The sequence below is a fragment of the Somniosus microcephalus genome, chromosome 5 (assembly GCF_052327205.1).
Source record: "Somniosus microcephalus isolate GS21.2 chromosome 5, FLI_Smic_1.0, whole genome shotgun sequence".
Classification (NCBI taxonomy): Eukaryota; Metazoa; Chordata; class Chondrichthyes; order Squaliformes; family Somniosidae; genus Somniosus; species Somniosus microcephalus.
In genome coordinates this window covers 190,373,184-190,400,607 of record NC_140991.1, presented here as the reverse complement: position 1 = coordinate 190,400,607, position 27,424 = coordinate 190,373,184, and the positions used below count along the sequence as shown (strand labels likewise).

The 27,424-nt window shown below is 48.3% G+C and overlaps 1 protein-coding gene and 1 pseudogene across 3 annotated transcripts in view; both read left to right on the top strand.

The window, feature by feature from the left end:
- LOC147117492 (zinc finger protein 385D-like) overlaps nt 1-27,424 on the top strand; it is an 885,325-nt gene that overhangs the window by 204,197 nt on the left and 653,704 nt on the right. The gene's annotated exons all lie outside the window — the stretch shown is intronic.
- On the top strand, nt 16,279-18,419 carry LOC147117493 (leucine-rich repeat flightless-interacting protein 2 pseudogene; annotated as a pseudogene).

Below are 27,424 nucleotides of genomic sequence, written 5' to 3'. Positions count from 1 at the left end.
ACAAATAAATATAAGCTCGATTTCTTTCCCTACTCAAGTAAATATTACATCTCCTGTCTGCGCAGCATTATGCAACGGAATAACTAAATATTTCAGCACTTCCATTCAGCAAAAGAATGAACCCTTTGGGCTAATTTTGAGAAGGGACTGTTTTCTTATCTTAAATCTGTTATCATGTGTGTTCTGGCGTGGAGCTGCTAAAGCTATAAATAAAAAGCCCTGCATTAAATTTTATCATAATTAATATTTGCCATGAAATCACATGTAGCTAACAAGTGCTTATATAAGGATGTAAGTAACCTTTGAATTTTCTGTCTTTAACTGATTGTAACCAGGAAGTTGTAATTATGAGTGCCAAATTTAGGGCATTAATGGAGCTTTGGTCCTTTGCCAAAATATTAATTGTCAATATTATTTCTTGGTAATTTTACAAGTTTCCTTTTTAAATCATCAACTGCAACCTGCACGTAAATTTTAACATGAATAAAAATGTATGCTTAATTCTAAAGTATGGATGCATAGAAAAGAAAGGACTTGCATTTATATACACATGACCTCAGCATGTCCCACAGCTCCTTATAACCAATGGAATACTTTTGAAGTGTGAACACTGTTGTAATGTAGGAAACGTGACAGCCATTTGCACACAGCAAGTTCCCACAAACAGAAACGAGATAATGCCCGGATAATCTGTTTGTTTTTAAGTGATGTTGATTGAGGGATAAATATTGGCCAGGTCACCGGGGATAACTCTCCTACTCTTCTTCGAAATAGTGCCATGGGATCTTTTACTTCCACTCGAGAAGGCAGACGGAATCTCGGTTTAACGTCTCATCCAAATGGCGCACCTCTGACAGTGCAGCACTCCCTCAATACTATCAGTATTTTTGTTACCATACATACCAGGAGCTAAAATTCCTTTTGTCAATTAATTTATTCTAAAAAGTAAATGTTCATAATAATGGGTGAAGTTGTGGCAGAAAACACGAATGGATTTTTTCTCCATATTTAGCACTTCGCTGATAATACTTTCCAAAATAGGAACAAACCTTTGGTGAAAAGCTGAAGGTTAATCATGGGAAACACATTCCAAAAATGGGTATTTAGTGCCAGGTAATTAGATTAACAGATTGAAGATTTCCAATTATTAGCACAACACTCACAGAAGTGTACAACAAAAAGGACTTCTCAGCCCTACGGTGATGCGCTATCAATTACCCAAAAGACTGAGGTTAAGCGAGTAACTAACAGGCTTTTATTAACAAGAGAATGAAGGTGTGCCTCAAGTGGTCGACCAGTCCAGAATACAGAGGGACTGTGGAGCAGTCACCTTTATACCTGGACTTGTGGGAGGAGTCAGCCGAGGCATGTACAGACATGTACACGGTGGAATACAAACACCCATACAGGCAGGTATAACAGTGGTTTGCCACATTCACCCCTTGTTTAAAAATGAGTCCGGCGGGGTGAAGTGTATTAAAAGTTTGTGTATTGGAGTCTCTCCGGAGGTCTTGTCTGCTGCTGTGATCGACGTGGCGACGGCAGGGGTAGTGAAGCTTCTGGCGTCGAGTCCTGCGTAGGCTGTGGCACTGGTGTGTAGTCCTCGTGGGTGTCGAGCGGGTCGCGGGGCCCAGGCATGCTGTCTGCTGGGGTTGGATATTGGATCGTGGGGGGGGGTGGTAGTGGGTAGTGGGTTACTGGGGCCCCCGAGGGTGCGAGGTCTCGTATGGAGACTGTGTCCTCCCGCCCGTCCGGGTACGCAATGTAAGCATACTGGGGGTTGGCGTGGAGGAGGTCGACCCTCTCGACCAGGGGGTCCATTTTATGGGTCCTCACGTGTCTTCTCAGTAGGACCGGCCCTGGGGACGTCAGCCATGGCGGTAGCGATGTCCCCAATGTGGACTTCCTTGGGAAAACAAACATTTTCTCATGAGGGGTGGCGTTAGTGGCAGTGCAGAGCAGTGACCGAATAGAGTGGAGCACATCGGGGAGCACATCCTGCCAGCGGGAGGTCGGAAGGCCCCTAGACTTTAAGGCTAGCAGGGCGGCCTTCCAAACTGTCGCATTCTCTCTTTCCACCTGTCCGTTCCCCCGGGGGTTGTAACTGGTGGTCCTGCTTGTGGCAATACCCCTAGCGAGCAGGTACTGGCGGAGTTCGTCGCTCATAAACGATGAGCCCCGGTCGCTATGGATATAGCTGGGGAAACCGAACAGGGTGAAGAGGTCGTTCAGACATTTAATGACCGTGGCACTGGTCATGTCCGGGCAGGGGATGGCGAACGGGAAACGGGAGTACTCATCAATAATGTTGAGGAAGTACACATTGCGGTCGGAGGAGGGGAGAGGCCCTTTAAAATCAACGCTCAGGTGCTCGAAGGGGTGAGTGGCTTTTATCAGGTGAGCCCTGTCTGGTCTATAAAAGTGCGGTTTGCACTCAGCACAGACTTGGCAGTTCCTGGTCATGGTCCTGACCTCCTCAATGGAGTAAGGCAGGTTGCGGGCCTTGATGAAGTGGAAGAACCTGGTGACCCCCGGGTGGCAGAGGTCATTGTGGAGGGCCCACAGTCTATCGATCTGCGCGCTGGCGCAGGTGCCATGCGATAGAGCATCCGGGGGTTCATTGAGCTTCCCGGGCCGGTACAAGATCTCGTAATTGTAGGTGGAAAGTTCGATTCTCCACCTCAAGATCTTGTTGTTTTTGATTTTGCCCCTCTGCTTGTTGTTAAACATAAAAGCAACTGAACGCTGGTCAGTGAGCAGGGTAAATCGTTTTCCGGCCAGGTAGTGCCTCCAATGACGCACAGCCTCCACAATAGCCTGGGCCTCCTTCTCAACAGCGGAGTGTTTGGTCTCCGGGCCCTGGAGGGTTCGTGAAAAGAAGGCCACGGGTCTCCCCGCCTGATTAAGGGTAGCGGCCAGGGCAAAGTCGGACGCGTCGCTTTCCACCTGGAAGGGGATGGATTCGTCCACTGCGTGCATGGTGGCTTTGGCAATGTCTTCCTTGATACGGTGGAAGGCTCAGCGGGCCTCTGCCGTCAAGGGAAAAGAGGTGGACTTGATCAGCGGACGGGCCTTGTCCGCATAGTAGGGGACCCATTGGGCGTAATAGGAGAAAAACCCTAGGCACCTCTTCAGGGCCTTGAGGCAGTGGGGCAGTGGGAGTTCCATAAGGGGACGCATCCGGTCAGGGTCGGGACCGATGACTCCGTGTTCCACAACACAGCCAAGGATGGCGAGGCGGGTTGTGCGGAATATGCACTTCTCCTTGTTATACGTCAGGTTCAGGAGTTGGGCGGTGCAGAGGAATTTTTCGAGGTTTGCGTCATGGTCCTGCAAGTCATGGCCGCGGATGGTCACATTGTCCAGATATGGGAAAGTGGCCTGCAATGCATTTTGATCGACCATCCGGTCCATCTCCCTTTGGAAGACAGAGACCCCGTTGGTGACGCCAAAGGGAACCCTAAGGAAGTGATAGAGGCAGCCGTTTGCCTCAAAGGCAGTATACTGGCGGTCCTCAGGGCGGATAGGGAGCTGGTGGTATGCTGATTTCAGGTCAATGGTTGAGAAGACGCGGTACTGCGTGATCTGGTTGACCAGATCAGCTATGCGGGGGAGTGGGTAAGCGTCCAGCAGGGTGTAGCGATTTATTGTCTGGCTGTAGTCGATGACCAGGCGCTGCTTCTCGCCGGTCTTAACGACCACAACCTGGGCTCGCCAGGGGCTGGTGCTGCCCTCAATAATCCCCTCCTTCAGGAGCCGCTCCACTTCGGTTTTAATGAAAACCATGTCCCCTGCACTGTATCGTCTGCTCTTTGTGGCGATGGGCTTACAGTCGGGGGTGAGGTTAGCAAACAGTGGGGGGGGGTGACTCTGAGTGTGGAGAGGTTGCACCTGGTGCGCGGCGGGCAGTTTGGAAGCTGCTGGCTGCGGACTCTGAGTGGGGGGAGGGGTCCACCGTACGCCATCGTAACACTTTTAAGGTGGCACTGAAAATCTAACCCCAGTAGAACGGCAGCGCAGAGGTGGGGCCGGACCAGAAGTTTAAAATTATTGTACACAGTCCCGCCTACTAAGAGTGTCACCACACAGTAGCCGCCAATGTCCGCCGACTGGGACTCGGAGGCCATAGAAATCCGCTGGTGCGCAGGCAGGACTGGGAGAGAGCAACGCCGCACTGTGTCGGGGTGGATGAAGCTCTCCGTGCTCCCAGAGTCAAAAAGGCAGGTTGTTTCGTGACCATTTACCTTAATGTCCATTGTGGACCGGGCCAGTTGGTGCGGTCTCGCTTGGTCCAGCGTAATGGAGGCCAGCGTAGGGGTCGGTGTGTCGCTGCGGGTATCAGATGAGGCGGTGTTGGGGGCCTGCTGCGTCCCGGCTGGCGTCCAAGATGGTGGCGTCCACGATCCCCATGTGGCTGGGGGCGTCCAAAATGGCTGCTGTTCCGGTGGTTCGCACATGGCTGGGGAGGCCCAAGATGGCGGCCCGCACGGCCCACATGCGGCTCTGCTGGGGTTCGGGGTGGCTTTGGCCCTGCAGATGCTGGTGTAGTATCCCTTCTTCCCGCAGCCCGAGCAGATCGCATTTTTCGCCGGGCAGCGCGCTCTGGGGTGTTTGGCCTGGCCACAGAAGTAGCATTTCTGGCCTTGGGACACTGCTGCGGTAGTTGGGCCGTTGCTGGGATGCGGCTGGGGTGGCACGGCGCTATGAGACGGTCCTACCGTGTCCCAGGCTGTCGTTCCCCGCGGCGTCCACGGTGCAGAGGAGTAGGCATCCATGCCCCGGTAGGCTGCGTCCAATGATAGTGCGAGTTCAGAGGCCTTGTTGAGGTCGAGGTCACTCTGCTCCAACAGTTGCTGTCGGGTGTAATTGGACCTGTGGCCCGGTACAAAAGCGTCCCGGATAAGTTCCTCTGTGTACACGGCGGCCTTTACATCCTTACAACCACAGGCCCGGCCAAGCACAGACAGTGCCTGAAGGTATTCCTCGGTCGATTCCCCAGGTTGTTGTTTACGACTCCCCAGGAGGTGCCTGGCGTACACCTCGTTCACTGGGCGCGTGTACTGGTCCTTGAGTAGCTTGAGAGCAGCCGTGTACGAGGTCGCGTCTTGGATGACCGAGTACGCTCGGTGGTTCACTTTGGAGGTCAGGACATCCAGTTTGTCCTCATCCGATTTGACTGTTGCAGCAGAGGCGATCAGGAATTTTTCAAAGCACCTAAGCCAGTGAGCAAACTTGGTGGATGCGTCCGCCTCCCGATGCTCTAAGTCCAGGCATGCTGGTGTGAGGATATTCTCCATTATAAAAAATCTTGTTAATAAAATTGATGCGCTATCAATTACCCAAAAGACTGAGGTTAAGCGAGTAACTAACAGGCTTTTATTAACAAGAGAATGAAGGTGTGCCTCGAGTGGTCGACCAGTCCAGAATACAGAGGGACTGTGGAGCAGTCACCTTTATACCTGGACTTGTGGGAGGAGTCAGCCGAGGCATGTACAGACATGTACACGGTGGAATACAAACACCCATACAGGCAGGTAACCACATACGGTATGGGTGTTATTTCTCTTAATGGGGAAGGAGGAGGAGGAGGAGGCAGGCAGGGAGCACAGAAGCCACGTGAAGATACTGAATTGCACCAGAAACTACTTCTGAAAACAGGTCTACTGCAACATAGCAACTGTCTGGGCATAATGGAGGACCAATGCCCAAAGTGGTTCAGACTCAGCAGGGAGAATGTGGCCTGAATTTTAATCGGGAGGCGGGTTGGGAGCGGGGGGGTTCTCGGAAGTGGTCGGGAAACCTGGCTGAATGGGTTTAACAGCAGGGCCTGATTTACATTAGCCATCCTGGAATATTATCTATTCCCCGTTACCACCAGGATGCATGTATCTTAATAATTGCTACATAACCAGACCTGTGTAATTGGAGTTTTCCCCGTCCATTCGAGTGCACATTTTGGCTGCCGCTCCGGACCCAAGCCAATCACTTCTATTTCTTCCCCTTTTCCTTTTCTCACTACCCCTCCGCGACAGCTCTCGCCCATCATCATGCCTCCTTTCATTTCTCCCTTCTCGGGTACTCTGCCCTCCCAAATCCCTACCCTAACCCTACATTACTCTTCGATCTTCCTACTCTCCTGCTGCCGTCCCAGGCCTAACTCCACTTAGATAAGCCTACAGCTTCCCTCTGTGCCTCTCTTGGCATCCTCCAAGGCACTTCGCGCTTCATCCTTACGAGCAGCAACACCAATTGCCCCATCTTACTCTCTCGCTGATCTTCCCTCCCAGTACGCCCGCTGGGGGTTAATCTTGCCAATCTCCTCCCCGCCCCACTCACCCCTCCCAGTGCTGACCCTGTGGACTCTGCCAGCGGATCAGCTATCACCGCCCCTATCCGCATCTCCCTCCAGAATGTACGTTCACTTGTGAACAAGGCCCTTGCCATCCATGAGCTTAACATCGGTGATTGCATTGACATCATGGCCTTGATGGAAACCTGGCTGAGGGATGATGATGTCTTACCCCTAAATGTAGCCTCCCTACCTGGCTATACTTTCCACCACTTGCTCTGCCCAGACCGTCGTAGTGGCAGTGTGGCTCTTATCACCATATTGCACCTTGGTCTGTCCCCCTTCCAATCCGGCACTTTCTCCTCCTTTGAGTATCTCATCTTGTTCCACACCTCTCACCACTCATTTAAAATTCTCATTCTTTATGGCCCACCCAAGTACCATAAAAATTCTCACCCCGAGATATCTTCACTGCTTTCCTCCCTCAGCCTCTGTAGCGAGTGACTTCTCATCTGCGGTGATTTCAATCTCCATCTCAATTCATCTTGCTCTCCTGGAGTTCACTGCCCTCCTATCCTCCCTTAATCTCCCCCTCAATGCAAACTCCCCAACCCATACACACGGCCATCTCACGTGGCCTCGCTATGCCCATTGTATCAGTCACAAATCAGGCCATATAAAAGCAAAATACTGTGGATGCTGGAAATCTGAAATAAAAACAGGAAATGCTGTGTCAGGCAGCGTCTGTGGAGAGAGAAACAGAGTTAACATTTCAGGTCAATGACCCTTCATCAGAACTAGAAAAAGCTGGAGATGAAACAGATGTTTAAGCAAGTGCAAGGGCAGGGAAAGGGGAGAGGGGAGGAAAGAATAAAAGGGAAGGGCTGTGATAGGATGAAAAGCAGGAGAGATCAAGAAACATTGAGAGATGAAGAGATGGTGCAAGGCAAAAGGAGATGGCAATGGGACAAGTTAAGAAATAAAAGATGGCTCTCGATGAAGTGTAAATGGCACTGGCAGAATGAAAGACAGCTGCCACGTGAGAGAGAGAAAAAAATAAATGGAGAAAAATGATAGGGGCAGAAGTTATGCTGTTCCTCGAGCTTACGTTGAGCTTCATTGGAACAGTGTAATAGGCCGAGGACGGTGAGGTCTGAGTGGGAGTGGAGTGGAGCGGACAATTAAAGTGACAGGCAACCGGAAGCTCGTGGTCACTCTTACAGACCATTAGAAGGCCAACTCTGACCACTTCCTTGTATCGCTCTCCATCCACCTTTCCCTCCCAACCCTACTTCCTTCTGTGCCCGCCCCTTGAAAAAACTCTCTCCCAACTCTTACAACTGCACTTACGAAATCCCAACTGTCCAGCCTCTGGCGCTCCATTCACCACGACATTTGAGCAGTTACCAATCTGCTCAACCGCACCCTCACCACTACCTTTGATGCCCTAGTCCTCATCAAAACCATTACTCTCTCCCACCCTGGTACTGCCCTCATCTCTGCTCCCTTAAGTCCAAGGGACGCAGACTTGAACGGATATGGCGGACAACTGGTTTAGCCATTCACCGCCAGATCTGGCTGGAACACAAAGCACCATCGGGTCCTGCTCTCGTCTGCCAAAACTGCTCACTATTCCAGGATCATCCTGGAATGTAAAGATAACCCCTGGCTTCTATTCTCTACTGAAAACCATCTTCTTAAACCCCTCTCCTTTGTCTCCTCCACCTTCACCAACAACAATGTGAGGAGCTCATGGGCTTCTTTGTCTCTAAGATTGAGACCATCTGTTCAGCTGCCTCTGCCACTTCCATTCCTTCCCCTTGCCCACCAGGCCAAACTTCCTCTAAGGTTCCCCCCTGCCCTAGCCCTTAACTCGCATTCTTCTCCAGTTTCTCTCCGATCTCCCCTCATGCCCTCTCCGAGCTCACCTTGTCCATGAGACCCACTTCCTGCTCCCTCGACCCTATTCCCACTAAACTGCTGACCACCCAACTTCTTTTTCTGGCTCTCATATTAGCTGATATTGCTGGCTCTCATATTAGCTGATATTGCTGGCTCTCGTATTAGCTGATATTGCTAATGGTGCTCTCTCCTCAGGTACTGTTCCACTCTCCTCAAAAAACCAACCCATCGACTCCTTCGTCCTTGAAAACTACCGCCCCATCTCCAACATCCCTTTCCTCTCCAAAGTCCTTGAACATGTTGTCGCCTCCCAAATCAGTGCCCAACTTTCCCGGAACTCCATGTTTGAATCCCTCCAATCAGGATTCCGCCCCCATCACAGTACTGAAACGGTACTTCTGAAAGTCACAAAAGACATCCTATGTGACTGTGACAAAGGTAAGAAATCCCTCTTCATCCTTCTCGGCCTGTCTACAGCCTTTGACATGGTTGACCACACCATCCTCCTCCAACGCCTCTCCACTGCCATCTATCTGGGTGGGACTGCACTCACCCGGTTCCATTCTTATCTATCATATCCTAGCCAGAGAATTACCTGCAATGACTTCTCATCCCGCTCCCACATCGTTACCACCGGTTAAGCAGTGCCTTGATTTAAAAATTCTCATCCTTGTTTTCAACCTCCCCCCCCCAACCCCCAAGATATCTGCACTCCTCTAATTTGCCCTTTTGAGCATCCCTGATTATAATCGCTCAACCATTGGTGGCCGTGCCTTCTGTTGCCTAGGCCCTAAGCTCTGGAATTCCCTGCCTAAACCTCTCCGCCTCGCTACCTCTCTTTCCTCCTTTAAGACGCTCCTTAAAACTTTTGGTCACCTACCCTAATTTATCCTTATGTGGATCGGTGTCAATTTTTTGTCTTAAAATATTCCAGTGCAGCACCTTGGGATGTTTTACTATGTTAAAGGCGCTATATAAATACAAGTTGTTCTTGTTTTTGTTGCTGTGTCCGCCAAGGATCTATCCTTGGCCCCCTCACATTTTTCATCTACATGCTGCCCCTGGGCGACATCATCCATATGTCAGTTTCCATATGCACAATGACGACATCCAGCTGCACCTCACCACCACCTCTCAACCTCTCCATATAGCCTCTAAATTGTCAGGCTGCTCGTCCAACATCCAGTACTGGATGAGCAAAACTTTCCTCCAACTAAATATTGGGAAGACCGAAGCCATTGTCTTTGGCCCCTGCCACAAACTCCATTTCCTGGCCATCGACTCCATCCCTCTCCCTAGTATCTGTCTGAGGCTGAACCACACTGTTCGCAATCTTGGTGTCATATTTGTCCCTGAAATGAGCTTCCGATGGCATATCCGCAGCATAACTAAGACCACCTATTTCCACCTCTGTAACATCATCCATCTCCGCCCTTGCCTCAGCTCATCTGCTGCTGAAAGCCTCATCCATGCCTTTGTTACCTCTAGACTTGACTATTCCAATGCACTCCTGGCTGGCCTCCCACATTCTACCCTACGTAAACTTGAGGTCATCCAAAACTCGGCTGCCCGTGTCCTAACTCGCACCACGTCCCGTTCACCCATTTCCCCTGTGCTCATTGGCCTGCATTGGCTCCCGATTAAGCAATGCCTTGATTTTAAAATTCTCATCCTCGTTTTCAAATCTCTCTATGGCGTCGGTCATCTACACTAATTTCTCCTTATGTGGCTTGGTGTCAGATTTTGTTTTAAAACATTCCTGTGAAGTGCCTTGGGACATTTTGCCACTTTAAAGGCATTACATAAATAGAAGTTGTTGTTACATTGGAGACAGCGGTTTCCCACCCGCAGCCAGATTGAGGCGCAGACAGGCTGCAGACATGCAGCACTATGCCGCAGAGAGGAGGAAGGGAGGCAGTGCGCACGGGGAGGGCAGTCCAGAGCAGATCAGAGAACCGGAGGAGCGCAGAGTGGGTTAGGCAGGGACACTGGATCCAGGAGGTAAGTATAAAGGCACTTGACTCCTTGATCCAGCAGTCCTCACCTTCCATTAGCTGGCGGGTTTCACGAGGCCTGCAAAAACCTGACCAGCCTCTGTTAAATTTAAAATGAGTTAAAATGGTTAAATCGGAGGCATGCCAGCCTCATTATTATAGTATTTAAATAGGTGACCTGCCTCCTCGGAGCCGGCTGGCTGCCCAGCCCCGTTAAAACCAGAAGTTGGCAGGTTTTCAATCGGCATTCAGGTTTTTAACACCAACTTCCCACCCGACCGTAACCCATCTGTTTTGTTGGGTTAAAATTCCCCCGTGAGACTCAGGTGTGCTATCTGGTCCAAAAGAAAACCTGGAGAAACAGTTAATCAACCACAGGTATGTGTGCTAAGCAGTGGAATCAGGGATGATGATATCTATATACAGCCCCTGTTCCTCAATTGAGAAGAGCTACATTAAAGCACATTCATTCACCAGTATCCTCAAGGACAGACATTTGGGCTGATAGAGTAACACTCGAGATAACTGAACTGCGGTGGTTTGATACAACTGAGTGGCTTGTGAGGCCATTTCAGAGTGCAGTTAAGAGTCAACCACATTGCTGTGGGTCTGGAGTCATAGGCCAGACCAGGTAAGGACAGCAACTTTCCTTCCCTAAAGGACATTAGTGAACCACATGGGTTTTTACGACAATCCGATAATTTCATGGTCACCATTAGTGATACTAGCTTTTTATTCCAGATTTATTTAATTAACTGAATTTAAATTCCCCAGTTGGTGGAATTTGAACTCACGTCTCCAGATCCTTCGTCCAGGCCTCTGGATTACTAGTCCAGTAACATAACCACTATGCAACTGTACCCTTAATGTACTCTGGGTGGGGGACTTCAATGTCCATCACCAAGAGTGGCTCGGTAGCACCACTACTGACCGAGCTGGCCGAGTCCTGAAGGACACAGCTGCCAGTCTGGGCCTGCAGCAGGTGGGAGAGAACCAACACGAAGGAAAAACCTACTTGACCTCATCCTCACCAATCTACCTGTCGCAGATGCATCTGTCCATGACAGTAAGGGTAGCAGTGACCACCGCACAGCCCTTGTGGAGACGAAGTCTCGTATTCACACTGAGGACACTCTCCATCGTGTTGTGTGGCACTACCACCGTGCTAACTGGGATAGATTCAGAACAGATCTAGCAGCTCAAAACTGGGCATCCATGAGGTGCTGTGGGCCATCAGCAGCAGCAGAATTGTATTCCACCACAATCTGTAACCTCATAGCCTGGCATATCACTCACTCTACCATTACCATCAAGTCAGGGGACCAACACTAGTTCAATGAGGAGTGTAGAAGAGCATGCCAGGAGCAGCACCAGGCATACTTAACAATGAGCTGCCAACCTGGGGAAGCTGCAACACAGGACTACATGCATGCTAAACAAAGGAAACTGCATGCTATTGACAGAGCTAAGTGATCCCACAACCAACGGATCAGATCAAAGCTCTGCAGTCTGGCCACATCCAGTCGTGAATGGTGGTGGACAATTAAACAACTAATGGGAGGAGGAGACTGCATGAATATCCCCATCCTCAATGATGGCAGAGCCAAGCACACATGTGCAAAAGACAAGGCTGAAGCATTCGCAACCATCTTCAACCAGAAGTGCCGAGTGGATGATCCATCTTGACCTCCTCCCGAGGTCACCACCATCACAGTTGCCAGCCATCAGCCAATTCATTTCACTCCACGTGATATCAAGAAACTGTAATAGAGCCACCTGGTGGACTGATGTATATTAGTTCTAATAATGCAGTACAGTTCTTATCGGAAGCATGTTGTGCTGTTGCTGTGTCTCAAGATATCACAGAATTGGCGATGAGGAAGCGAATGCGGATTCCGTAGCTGAACTTTTTGTTGGAGGATAATCCTGCCAACTGACAGAGGGACTATTAGAGGTTCTTTGTTTTGCAGAAAAACTTAAAAAATTTGAGGTAAATTTCGATCACACGTGGCTGAACTATCGGCATTGCCAGAGTCCAGATGGCCACGCCTCTGGGAATAATAAGGCGCTTGGGCGAGTTCCATTGCGACCGAGACTTTCGGAGCATATGTGCAGTGGCTAGAAATGTTTTTCGTTATGAATAGTATTGTCGAAGTCCCCAATGATGTAAACTGTAACCGGACAGTTTTAGAAATGAAACGGGCATTTTTTTTTATTTTTTTTTAAACTGAAGCAGACCCAGAGTTTCATGAAACCCTGAAAAATTTGCTTGTTCCCGCCAAGCCGAAGGACACGCCAATGAAGGAGATCCTAACCATGTTAAACAGCCCTACAGTCCTGAGCCCCTGGAAATTGCTGAAAGTTATCGTTTTGGAACACGTGATCAATTAAATGATGAGGGTATCAGTGAGTACATTGTCCATTCACCGTCATTACGGAAACTTTCAGGACCGAGCTTTGCGTGACTGCTTTGTTTGTGGGTTGAAAAATGAACGTATCAGAAATAAATTGGTGACAACCCCTAACTTGACTTTGCTTGTCAGATAGCTATGTCGATGGATACGACCAACCGATACTCCAGAGAGTTTTGCGCCATTTTGTCGTCAGACAACCGAGGTGAATCAGCTACAGGCTAAAAGTAAAAGGCAGTTGGGCCCCAAGGCCTCAGCAACTGGCCAAGTTAATTGTGCATTGAAGTCGTGCCATCGGTGCCTGGTACAACGCATCGCTTAAAGCTGTCCATATGTGAAGGCAGAGTGTTTCTATTGCAAGAAAACTGGGCATCTTGCAAAGGTGTGCCAACAGAAGAGTAATCCGACTGAATGCTAGAAAGAGAAATCGCCAGACACTACATACCGTTGAAGAGAAGCTGCAGGACGAGGAGTTTCTGGAGATTCACATCATCAGGAGCATGAAGGTACCTAACAGCAATTCGCGAAGTAACATCATCATCATCCAAGTAGATGTCTCAGGAACCAGGATACCCATGGAAATCAACACTGATGCATTTATGAGCGTAGTACCAGAATCGCTATATTGCGTGCGTGATTATCGACTAGAGAAATCGAAGGTAGAGCTGCGAAGTTACTCAGGAGAGCAAATCCCTGTAGTATGAAGTGTCACCATACCAGTGAAATACAAGGGTCAGTGTCAGAGCTTGCTTCTCATAGTAGTGGCAGGAGACAAGCTTGCCTTGATAGGCAGAAATTGGTTGGGATAACTGAAGCTGGATTGGAATGAGATTTTTTGTGTGGAATCGAAATTTGCATCGAAAGATGATGTCATCAAGCAGTATCTGAAGGTGTTGAGTGAAACAGGCAGTCCGATCCAAGAATTCAAGGCGAGTGTCAGAGTGCAGAAGGACGCAAGGCCAGTTTACTGCAAGCCACATCCTGTACCATACGCACTCAAGGAGAAAGTTGTGCAAGAACCCAAAAGACTAGAAACTGTGAACATTGGGCCGGATATTCCGATCCCTACGGGTGGGTACGCGCTGTGCACCCACCCGTAGGGACATCGGAAATGCTGGTTTCAGGCATGCACAGCGCATGCGCTGTAAACCGGCATTTCCGATCTGTCAAGAATACTCTTGACAGATCCTACGGCTGCCCTGGAGAAGGGCCTCTGCAGGCGGATAGATCCGCTTTCTGGAGACCCTCTGCCCGCAGAAAACCCTTACAATTCTTACGCCTGGAGTAGAAAAATTTTAAGAACATTTTTTTCCCCACTGACTTATCATTTAAAAATACTTTAAAAAAAGGTAAGTTTATTTTAGCCCCGTAAAATACTTTAATAATTTTTTTTTAAATTAATTTTTGTTTAAAATACTTGTGGGGGGGGGGCGGGGGGCGGAAATTCAGTATTGCCCCGTTTGGGGCTCCATTGTCGGCCGTGCACAAAGTTTAGCGCCTGGCGCTAATTATCGCCTCCGACGGCAAACTTGGCTTTTTTCGCCCCTGGAGGTAATTGGAGCGCTAAATCAGGCGCTTCATACCTGTCTTAAGGCGCAAAGGCTGAGGAGCGAAACGCTACCTCAGAGCGCTGGCGAAGCTCATGTGATGTCAGTCAGCAATGGAACACAGACACACTGGTGCCGGCCAGTTCTTAAAGGGGAGGTTCGATCTTGCTCTCCATCCACCCCCTGCTCATTGCAGCCTTGAATCTCGGCCTGGAGAGACCTGTACATCAAATCTGCTGGAAAGAACAATGGAGAGACCCAGGGAAAGAGCTCAGAGTGCAGCCCCCACTGTCTCTTGTCTCTTCTAAGTCGATACAAGGAAGGGCAAATCAAAATGAACCTGCGAAGTGCTGCTCAGTACCCAAAACTCCTTCACACAGCGATGAATCTCTCCAGAAGTCTCTCTCTCTCTCTCTCAGAATGCGTGGGGCAAAAATGTCACCAACAAAAAAAGGCAGGAAGCGGTCGCCTTTAAATAGCGCTCCCCCTGTCCCTTCCTGGCTGCAAAACGCTCCCCTCAACCTGTCGTTGCTAATGCCAAGCGGTAAGGCAGGGGGCGCCACTTAGTATCCGGTCCGGGGTGCTAATGGGGCGCTGCACACTCGCCTGACATCACGATCTGCCGGTGCAGGAGATCGTGGCGGTAGTGTTTAGCACCACCGCAAAATGTCTAGTTAATTTCGTGAGCGCCGCAAACATCGCCGTGCCCGGGTGCTAGTTGCTTTGCACCCCATTAGCGCCCTCTTAAGGCGCTAACGGGAGGCGCAAACCAACTGAATTTTTCCCCCTTAATTTATTGTAATTTCAAGTAATTTTAAAAATGTCATTTAAAAAAAAATTGATTTAAAGTTTTACAGTACTATGTTTTTTCATTAATTTCCATTCATATATTTGACAGGTCTTCCTGTCAAATGTATGAAGGGAGATTCCCTTCTGTGATTGGCTCCCCATGGCCCACGTGATCCCAGGCATGCTGCGAGCCACTTGCGCCCCTGGGATACGTGGGCCCTGCGCACTTGGAGTTCGGTGAGGCCCAGCATCAGAACTGTGCGCATCCCAGGAGCCCTCAGGTAAGGGCGCAGATTTTTCCAGATCGCAGGCCTCCGCCCGTGGGAGGCCTGCGATCGGAAAATATGGGCCATTATCACCAAGTTAGATCTGAGTAATTGGGTTACACCCATTGTTGTTTTACCCAAGTCAGATGGTACCCAAGTCAGATGGTAAGGTAAGGTTGTGTAGTGATTATAAGGTAACCGTAAACCAGTTTCTAGAGTGTAAACATACATAGAAACATAGAAGATAGGAGCAGGAGTAGGCCATTTGGCCCCTTGAGCCTGCTCCACCATTCAATGCGATCATGGCTGATCATCCAAGTTCATTACCCGGTCCCTGCTTTCTCCCCATACCCCTTGATCCCTTTAGCCTTAAGAAATATATCCAACTCTTTCTTGAATATATTTAATGAATTGGCCTCTACTGCCTTCTGTGGTAGAGAATTCCACAGGTTCACCACTCTCTGGGTGAAGAAATTCCTCCTCATTTCTGTCCTAAAAGGCCTATCCCTTATCCTTAGACTGTGACCCCTGGTTCTGTATTCCCCGACCATCGGGAACATCCTCCCTGCATCTAGACTGTCCAGTCCTGCCAGAATTTTATAAGTTTCAATGAGATCCCCTCTCATTCTTCTAAACTCCAGCGAGTACAAGCCCAATCGACCCAATCTCTCCACATACGTCATTCCTGCCATCCCAGGTATCAGCCTGGTGAATCTTCGCTGAACTCCTTCCATGGCAAGAATATCCTTCCTCAGATAAGGCGACCAAAACTGCACACAGTACTCAAGATGTGGTCTCACCAAGGCCCTGTACAACTGCAGCAAGACATCCTTGTTCCTGTACTCAAACCCTCTCACTATGAAGGTCAACATACCATTTGCTTTCTTAACCGCCTGCTGCATCTGCATGCTTACCTTCAGTGACTGGTGCACAAGGACACCCAGGTCTCGTTGCACTTCCTCTACTCCCAATCTATTGCCATTCAGAAAATAATCTGCCTTCCTGTTTTTGACACCAAAGTGGATAACCTCACATTTATCCACATTATATTGCATCTGCCATGCTTCTGCCCAATCACCCAACCTGTCCAAATCATCCTGTAGTTTCTCGGCATCCTCCTCACAGCACACACGCCCACCCAGCTTTGTGTCATCTGCAAATTTGGAGATATTACATCTAGTTCCCTTGTCTAGATCATTAATATATATTGTGAATAGCTGGGGTCCAAGGACCGATCCCTGCGGTACCCCACTAGTCACTGCCTGCCACTCGGAAAAAGACCCATTTATTCCAACTCTTTGCTTTCTATCTGCCAACCAGTTCTCTATCTAAGTCAATACCTTGCCCCCAATCCCATGTGCCTTAACTTTACGCGCTAATCTCTTATGTGGGACCTTATCGAAAGCCTTCTGAAAGTCCAAATACACCACATCCACTGGTTCTCCCTTATCTATTTTACTAGTTACATCCTCAAAAAAATTCCAGTAGATTAGTCAAGCACGATTTACCTTTTGTAAATCCATGTTGACTTTGTCCGATCCTGTCACTGTTTTCCAAGTGCTCTGCTATTTGTGAGCTATGGGGGTGGTTTGTGGTGGATGGACGGTATGTGGCCACCAGATGGAGACAAAGTCCCCCTCTCACTCCAATTCAGGTGAAGGCCACACCCACCTCCAACACATCTGAGGCAAATCTAGCCATTAGCTCAGGAGTTCAAAAGGCAAACTAGTGCATCCCTTCAGGGCCAAGGGCCTGAGGAGAAAGCCAGGAGAAGGCTGCTGTTTGGGGCCAGCTTACAACTGGCTCAGAGAGGTCTGCTGTTGAACCCGGGTGGAATATTGTTTAGTTCTGAGAGCCTGATGTGATCCCTGGACTGGCTGAGAAGGATCCAGTCTTAAAGTAACCCTGGCTTAGTGTTTTTGGAGAAAACTGATTTAAGGACTGCCTTCCTAACCACCCAGGGTGTGTGACGGTATTGTTCTTCATTTTTCTCTTTGAAAATCGTATGTTTTGGATTTTGCCAGACGTGAACCTTTTTTCCCCGTTTTCTCAAAATAAAACACAGCTAACTGCTGTTTTTCATTTACCAATCTTGTGACTGTGCTTGTGTCCTCCACCTCCCCCCCCCCGCATCAACACACCCTTCAGTCTAGGTGGTGGTTGATTACATATGGTGGAGAATGCTGGCTTTAGCCCTCTGGTGGCTGGGAGGACAAAGCACACAGTGTTGAAAACCCTTTGGTGGAGCGATGGAGGCCCTTTTGCAGCAGAAAGAGTTGGATGAGAAGGCTGAATCGTTTTCTCAGCCTGCTTCTTGAAATGCAGTTGCAGGGTTGTCGGCAGCGACACTGGCCTCACTTGGGGGATCTTCCCCTCGACGAGGGAGTGGGGATACGAGTAGCATTCTGGATCCAGATGTTTCACTCAGTGAATTGCGGGATTCCTTATCAGAAGTAGAAGAGAAATACAAAAAAAAGCTATGGTCTCCAATGCACAACTAGACAATGGAAAATCTAACCTCGTCTACCAAGTGGATACACTAAAAGATGTTATTGAGGAATTGGAGGAACAAATGGCAGAGCTATATAGAGAAAAGGAGGAAAAATCTAAGGAACTAGAATGACAAAAACATACATGTAGTGTGTCACAACATAAAGTAGAAGAACTAATAGAGGGTATTCGGCAAAGACGAGCTTATAGAGAAACGCGGTTTGGTGATAATCCCAGAAGGCACACCTAATGGTGATGTAAACCATGAACCAGTTGTTGGTGCAATTACAGTTGTGTCTCAAGAGGCTGCTCAAGTGCTTGAAGGTGCAGGAGATGGACCACTAGATGTGTGGCTAAAGAAACTGGCCGATGAAAAGGAAGAATTACTTGCACAGATCAGAAGGCTGAAATTGCAGTTGGAAGAGGAACGACAGAAGAACTCTAAGATTGAGAATGTTCTCACGGATTCTGATCGACCAGAAAATGGTACAGATCTACAAATTCTTGAAATGCAGAGAGATGTGAATAGGCAGTTGAGTGAGTACAAGTTTAAACTGTTTAAGGCAGAACAAGATATTGCCACTATTGAACAAAATGTTGCCAGACTCGAAGGACAGGTGCTTTGTTATAAAACAGCAACAGAAAACTCAGAAAAAATAGAGGATGAACTAAAAGCAGAAAAGAGGAGGCCCTTTGGTCTGCCTGCGCCCCTTCCCGGAGGTCGGAGCTGAGGGGGGGGGAGGGGGGATATGTGAGCTATGGGGGCGGTTTGTGGTGGATGGACTGTATGTGGCCACCAGATAGAGACAAAGTCCCCCTCTCACTCCAATTCAGGTGGAGGCCACACCCACCTCCAACACACCTGAGGCAAATCTACCCATTAGCTCAGGAGTTCAAATGGCAAATAGTGCATCCCTTCAGGGCCAAGGGCCTGAGGAGGGGGCCAGGACAGGGCCGGTACCTGAGGAGAAAGCCAGGACAAGGCCAAGGCTGCTGTTGGGGCCCAGCTTGCAGCTGCCACAGAGAGGTCTGCTGTTGAACCCGGGTGGAATATTGTTTAGTTCTGAGAGCCTGATGTGATCCCTGGACCGGCTGAGAAAGATCCAGTGGTAAAGTAACCCTGGCTTAGTGTTTTTGGAGAAAACTGATTTAAGGACTGCCTTCCTAACCACCCGGGGCAGGTGATGGTATTGTTCTTCATTTTTCTCTTTGAACGTCATATGTTTTGGATTTTGCCAGGCATATAACTTTTTTCCCCCGTTTTCTAAAAATAAAACACAGCTAACTGCTGTTTTTCACTTACCAATCTTGTGACTGTGCTTGTGTCCTCCACCTCCCGCGCCCCCCCCCCCCCCACCCTGCATCAACACACCCTTCGGTCTAGGTGGTGGTTGATTGCATATTACATCCTTTATAATGGACTCTAGCATTTTCCCCACTACCGATGTCAGGCTTATCGGTCTGTAATTCCCCGTTTTCTCTCTACCACCTTTTTTGAATAGTGGAGTAACATTAGCTACCCTCCATCCATGGGAACTGTTCCAGATTCCATCGAATGTTGGAAGATAATCAGCAATGCATCTACTATTTCTAGGGCCACTTCCTTAAGTGCCCTCGGATGTAGATTGTCAGGCCCTGGGGATTTATTGGCCTTCAATCCCATCAATTTCCCAAACACCATTTCCCTACAAATACTGATTTCTTTCAGTTCCTCCCTTTCATCAGACCCTATGTTCCCTGACATTTCTGGGAGGTTATTTCTGTCCTCCTTTGTGAAGACAGAACCAAAATATGTATTTAATTGGTCTGCCATTTCTTTGTTCCCCATTATAAATTCCCCTGATTCTGATTGCAAGGGACCTATGCTTGACTTCACCAATCTTTGGATGATGATGTCTCGCACATGATCAAATTAGCACTGATATTCTCGCGATCCCTGGCCCCGAACTCCACTCGCGATCCACAAGTCAGTGGCCCAGAAATTCGGGTCGGAGGCTTCCCGCGGGTGCAAGCCTCTGACCTGCACTTGCCTTGTGCGCCGGCCGTTGTGCTGTGGGCCCACGTGGCATTCTGATCCTGGGCCTCCTCCAACTGCCAGCGCGCAGTGCTTGTGTATCCCAGGGGCACAGTTAGTTGGAAGTGTTCCCTGGGATCATGTGGGCCATGGAGAGCCAATGGTAGCAGGGAATGCTTCATTCATAAATTTGACAGGAAGAGCTGTCAAACCTATAAATACTATAAGCCCCAAAACATAACTAAAACTTCAAATAATTTTTTTTTTTAAATCACTTTTAAAATAACTATAAATTACATGAAATAACTATTTTAAACAATAATTTAAATTTTGAAAAAATTAATTACATTTTCTAACAGGGCTAAAAATAAACTTACCCTTCTTTAAAGTATTTTAAAACAATAAACCTGTGGAAAAAATGTTTTAATTTTAATTAATTCACCACTTACCTTGTTAAAAGTAGGCCTTGTGCCTACTTTTTAAAAGTGTAACTGCTGGAGACTTACCCTCCCGGAGAAACCTGCAAAAAAAATGTAAGCTCAATGCGCACGCGCTGCCTCTCCGGCGCACGCGTTCCACCTGTCAACCCCTTCTTTCAAGGGAACAGAAGTTCCGGTTTCCCACGCATGCATGAAACCGGCACTTTCGTTGGGCCTACGCGTGAGTACCCAAAGCGTACTCACGCGTGGGGACCCGAATTTCTGGGCCATTAGATCACTAGTCCAGTGGAGAAGCCTAGTCTTGACGGCAGAGAGATCTAGGAATTTGGGAGCTAAGTTTAAGTGACGTGACGTGAAGAGCCAGTGCTCACTGATGAAAACAAAGAACAGGCAATAGAGCCACTGGTGGACACCAAGGCAGCATTTGACCAAGTTTGGCATCAAGGAGTCCTAGTAAAATTGAAGTCAGTGTGAATCAGGGGGAGAACTCTCCACTAGCTAGAGTTATACCCAGCACAAAGGAAGATGGTTGTGGTTGTTGGAAGCCAATCATCTCAGCTCCAGGACATTGCTACAGGAGTTCCTCAGGGTGTGTCCTAGGCCCAACCATCTTCAGCTGCTTCATCAATGACCTTTGCCCCATCATAAGATTAGAAGTGGGGATGTTCACTGATGCTTGCAGTGTTCAGTTCCATTTGCAACTCCTCAGATAATGAAGCAGTCCATGCCCGCATGCAGCAAGACCTGGACAACATTCAGGCTTAGGCAGATAAGTGGTAAGTAACATTTGTGCCACAAAAGTGCCAGACAATGACTATCTCCAACAAGAGAGAGTCAAACCACCACCCCTTGACATTCAACAGCATTACCATCGCCGAATCCCCCACCATCAACACCCTGGGGCTCACCATTGCCCAGAAATTTAACTGGACCAGCCATATAAACACTAACTACTAGAGCAGGTCAGAGGCTGGGTATTCTGCGGCAAGTGGCTCACCTCCCAACTCCTCAGAGCCTTTCCACCATCTACAAGGCACAAGTCAGGAGCATGATGGAATACTCTCCACTTGCCTGGATGAGTGCAGCTCCAACACCACTCAAGAAGCGTGACACCTTCCAGGACAAAGCAGCCCGCTTGATTGGCACTCCAGCCACCACCTTAAACATTCACTTCCTCCACCACTGGCGTACCGTGACTGCAGTGTGTACCATCTACAAGATGCAGTGCAGCAACTCACCAACGCTTGTTTAACAGCACCTCCCAAACCCGCAACCTCTACCACCTGGAAGGACAAGGGCAGCAGGTGCAGTGGAACACCATCACCTCCAAGTTTCCCCTCCAAGTCACACACCATCTGGACTTCGTCATCGCTGGGTCAAAATCCTGGAACGCAAATGGGATTTTAATTTTAATACATATGCTTTGACCTCCGGTAGCACATACTGGCAAAATCCTGTTTGATAAGTTACAACATGGCAAACCAATACTCGAAAGAACACAATGGTTGAATGCAGAAATGAACACCTGGCAATTATTACTTGCCATAGTTGTATAATGTAGCTTTCAATGTTAGATTGATACTCAAGTTGTTAAATTGGCTTGAAGAGAAGTCTCATGGAGCTTTCTCTTACATAGATACATAGATACATAGAAGATAGGAGCAGGAGTAGGCCATTCGGCCCTTCGTGCCTGCTCCGCCATTTAATGAGATCATGGCTGATCCTTTAATTCAGTATCCCGTCCCCGCCTTCTCTCCGTAACCCTTAACCCCTTTTGCCCGTAGAAATATATCTAATTCCCTCTTAAATATATTTAATGAGCTGGCGTACACTGCCCTCTGTGGCAATGAGTTCCACAGGTTCACCACTCTCTGAGTGAAGAAATTCCCCCTCATCTCTGTCCTAAATGGTTTAGCCCTTATCCTTAAATTATGTCCTCTAGTTCTGTTCTCACCCGCCAAGGGAAACATTCCTTCTGCATCCAGTCTGTCTAGACCTGTCAGAATTTTATACACTTCTATGAGGTCCCCTCTCAATCTTCTAAACTCCAGTGTGTACATCCCTAAACTACATAGTCTCTCCTCATAGGTCATTCCCGCCATTCCTGGTATCAGCCTGGTGAATCGCCGCTGCACCCCCTCCATGGCAAGAACATCCTTCCTCAGATGAGGCGACCAAAACTGTACACAGTACTCGAGGTGTGGTCTCACCAGTGCCCTGTACAGCTGCAGCAAGGTATCCCTGTTCCTGTATTCTAACCCTTTTGCTATGAAGGCCAGCATACCGTTTGCCTTCTTGACCGCCTGTTGCACCTGCATGCTCGCCTTCAGTGACTGGTGTACAAGAACACCCAGGTCTCTCTGTACTTCCCCCTCTCCCAATCTATTGCCATTTAAATAATAATTTGCCCTCCCGTTCCTGCACCCAAGGTGGATAACTTCGCACTTGTCCACATTATAGTGCATCTGCCATTTATCCGCCCAATCGCCCAGTCTGTCCAAATCGCTCTGGAGCTTCCTGGTCTCTTCCTCTGAGCCCACCCCACCTCCTAGTTTAGTGTCGTCTGCAAATTTGGAAATGCTGCATCCGACTCCCTGATCCAGGTCATTAATGTAAATTGTGAACAGCTGGGGGCCCAGGACAGATCCCTGTGGTACCCCACTTGTTACTGCCTGCCATTCAGAAAATGAGCCGTTTATTCCAACTCTCTGTTTTCTATCTGACAGCCAGTTCCCTATCCACGCCAAAACTTTCCCCTTTATCCCATGAGCCTCAATTTTCCATGCTAATCTTTTATGTGGGACCTTATCGAAGGCCTTTTGGAAGTCCAGGTACACCACATCTACTGGCTCTCCCCCATCTATTCTACCAGTTACTCCCTCAAAAAATTCCAATAGATTAGTCAAGCACGATTTACCCTTTGTAAATCCATGTTGACTCTGTCCTATCCTGTCCCCATTTGCTAAGTGCTCCGCTATTTCATCCTTAATGATGGACTCCAGCATTTTGCCCACAACTGATGTAAGGCTTACAGGTCTGTAATTACCTGCTTTTTCCCTACCCCCCTTTTTGAATAGTGGGGTAACGTTAGCTACCCTCCAATCCATCGGCACTGTTCCCGAGTCTAATGAATTCTGAAAAATCATCCTTAGTGCATCCGCTATCTCTAGGGCCACCTCCTTCAGTACCCTAAAAAAAATCTGTGCTTAGCTTAAGTCACCTTCAAGAGATTATGCAGTTAATTTTATCTCCTGAGTGGGATCATTAACCACAAGTAAGACAGTCAAGAATGTGAACTTGTGTGAAATTGCACCCTGACACTTTTTCCTTTTACAGGCAATGTGCAATTAGCCTTATCATGAGTTTCTCCTTAGTTATTTAGGGTCCAAGACAGAGAAATTGTACATGGTGTGTGGAAGGAATTGCTAAGGAGAGGCCCAGTGGAATTTGAAATTTGTCCAAGGGTCTGGATAAATTTATTTTTATTGAAAAACTCAGCAGCATTTAATAGAAATTTCAGTGCTAAAAAGAGTCATTAACACAAAAAGGGATGCGGTATTCCCCAAAATCCATGGCCGTTAGTGGATTCCCACCATAAGATCGGTGGAAGTCCGGATGAATGGTCAGGACTCAACTATGCTAGGTCCCAACCTTCAGCTCGTTTCCGTCTGCCCCTACAAGGTTATAGGCATGAGGGGACAGGCTCGTGGTGGAGACTCCCAAATTCAGAGGTTCCCCCTCCACAGTCCTCAGTTGGGACCTGGTTTGCCATCAGCGTAGAAACACTTGAGGGGGAAAATTTGGTTGCTTTGTGCCTCCCATTAGTGCCCCTCGTGGGGCACAAAGCAACTAGTGCCCGGACGCGGTGCCGCTAACGTCTCCTTCGAAATTCAGTGGGAGAGTCACAGCGCCGGTAGCGCCATGCCTCCAGCGATGACATCATCACCATGCGCATCACCCCACCTGCAAACTTGGCTTGTGCCCCCTGATCTACCACCGAGCACTATGTTCGACAGGGTCAGGGGGCATTTTTGCAGCCGGGGCGGCTATAATTAAAGGGCAGGTGGAAGGTGGCCATTTTTTTTGGGCCGCCTGCCAGCACCTGCCCCCTCTGGCCTCCCCAGGCAGGGTGTTGGCCATGATCAGGCAGAGAGGAGTGCCGGGCTCTTTTGCCGGCACCCCGCTCCCCGGTGGTCCAACAGGGCCCTGGTGCGCACTGCGCTATGCCCCTCTCTTTAATTGGGGGATGGAGGCTTGCAGTACCACGGCACTGCTGCACATACCACCACAATATTCTATGGGAGCGCCCCAAGAGGGAGGGGGAGTGCTTCCAGTAGCGCTCCGCCTCCAGCTTGGGGTGCTACCATTGAATTTCGGGCATAGGGCTGCCAACTTTTTCGGGGCACTGGAGGTAGTGCCCCAGCGAAGTTATCGCCCCAAAGGGGGTGGAGCCAATTTCCCCCCCCTTGGTCACACCAGGTGTACGTGGCAGATACTGTAGGAGTTGGAACCACCTGGGGATGCTAGGCATGAACAGTCATTTCAGCCACAAGATGAAAAGTTCCAGAAAAGAGAGATTTTTTTTTTTAAATTAAACTCTGGACTAGACTTTGCTTCAGGATTTCACCCTTTTTCTGGTGATGCCAGCAAGAAAACAGAAGAAAGTCCTATTGCTGATTCCCCACCTCACAAACAGCCTGTAGAAATTCTCACTAACCCCTGGGGCTGGACTGCACCACCCACTCTTTGCCCATTCCACTGCATGCAAATGACAGCAGGAATCATAGAATAATACAGCACACAAGGAGGCCATTTGGCCCATCTAGTCTGCGTCGGCTCTTTCGGAGAGCAATCCAGTTAGTCCCACTCCCCCACTCTTTTCCCAAATCGCTGTAATTTTCTCTCCTTCAAGTATTTATCCAATTCCCTTTTCGCAGCTACTATTGAATCTGTATCCACCACCCTATCAGGCGGTACATTCCAAATCCTAACCACTCATTGCGTAAAAAAGCTTTTCCTCATGTCACTTCTGGTTCTTTTGCTAATCACCTTAAATCTGTGTCCTCTGTTTATCGACCCTTTGGAAACAGTGTCTCTTTATTTATTCATCTAAACCCTTCATGATTTTAAACACTTCTATCAAATCTCCTCTTAGCCTTCTCTGCTCCAAGGAGAACAACCCCAGCTTCTCCAGTCTAGCTACATTACTGTAAACCCTCATCCCTGGAACCATTCTAGTAAATCTCTTCTGTACCCTCTCCAGTCCTTCCTAAAGTGTGGTGCCCAGAATTGGACACTAAATACTCCAGCTGGGACCGCACTAGTGTTTTATATAGGTTTAGCATAAGTTCCCGGCTTTTGTACCCTATGCCTCTATTTATAAAGCTCAGGATCCCATATGCTTTATTAACCTGTCCTGCCACCTTCAAAGATTTGTGCACAAGCATCCCCAGGTCTCTTCTTGCAACTCCTTTAAAATTGTACCATCCTCATTCTTCCTACCAAAATTAATCAACTCACACTTCTCTGCACTGAATTTCATCTGCCATGTGTCTGCCCATTCCACCAGTCTGTCTATGTATTCTTGAAGCCTAGTACCAGCTTCCTCACTATTTACTGCACTTCAAAGTTTTGTCATCTGCAAATTTCAAAATTGTGCCCTACACCTTCACATCCAAGTCATTAATGTATATTAGAAACAGTAGTGGCCCTAGTACTGAACCTTGGGGAATACCACTGTATACCTCCCTCCAGTCTGAAAAACAGCCAACTAACACAACTCTGTTTCCTGTCTCTTAGCCAATTTTGTATCCATGTTGCTACTGCCCCTTTTATCCCATGGGCTTCAATTTTGCTTACAAGCCTAGTATGTGGTACTTTATCAAGCACCTTTATAAAGTCCATATACACAACATCAACTGCATTCATCCACCCGTTCTGTTACCTCATCATAAAACTCAATCAAGTTAGTCAAACACAAATTTCCCTTCACAAATCTGTGCAGATTCTCCTTTATTAGTCCATGCTTGTCCAAGTGACTTTTAATTTTCTCCTGGATTATTGTTTCCAAAAGTTTCCCCACCACCGACATTAAACTGACTGGCCTGTAATTACCAGGTTTATCCTTCTCCCCTTTTTTGAACAAGGGTGTAACATTTGCAATCCTCCAGTCCTTTGGCACCACCCCTGAATCCAAGGAGGATTAGAAGATTGTGGCCAGCACCTCCACAATTTCTACCCTTACTTCCCTCAGCAACCTAGGATGTATCCCATCTGGACTGGGTAACATATCCACTTTAATTACCACCAGACTGTCTAGTACCTCCTCTATTTTTCATCTCATCCAGTAATCCCAGCAACCTCCTCGATTACTATAGCTTTGGCAAAGTCCTCTTCCTTGGTATGCAAAGTACTCATTTCCTTGGTATGCAAAGTACTCATTTACTATGTCAAAAAAGGAAGGCAGATTATTATCTGAATGGCAATAGATTAGGAGAAGGGGAAGTGCAACGAGACCTGGGTGTCCTTGTGCACCAGTCACTAAAGGTAAGCATGCAGATGCAGCAGGCGGTTAAGAAGGCAAATGGTATGTTGGCCTTCGTAGTGAGAGGGCTTGAGTACAGGAACAAGGATGTCTTGCTGCAGTTGTACGGGGCCTTGGTGAGACCACATCTTGAGTACTGTGTGCAGTTTTGGTTACCTTATCTGAGGAAGGATGTTCTTGCCATGGAAGGAGTTCCGCGAAGATTCACCAGACTGATACCTGGGATGGCAGGAATGACTTATGAGGAGAGATTGGGTCGATTGGGCTTGTACTCATAGAAACATAGAAACATAGAAGATAGGAGCAGGAATAGGCCATTCGGCCCCTCGAGCCTGCTCCGCCATTCAACGAGATCATGGCTGATCATCCAAACCCTAGCACCCGGTCCCTACACCGACAGCCATCCCACCCAAGCCCTATCCCCGTAACCCCACGTATTTAATCCCCCCTAACACTAAGGGCCAATTTTTATCATGGCCAATCAACCTAACCCGCACATCTTTGGACTGTGGGAGGAAACCGGAGCACCCGGAGAAAACCCATGCAAACACGGGGAGAATGTGCAAACTCCACACAGACAGTCGCCCGAGGCCGGATTTGAACCCGGGTCCCTGGCGCTGTGAGGCAGGAGTTTAGAAGAACGAGAGGGGATCTCATTGAAACTTATAAAATTCGGACAGGACTGGACAGACTAGATGCAGGAAGGATGTTCCTGATGGTCGGGAAGTCCAGAACCAG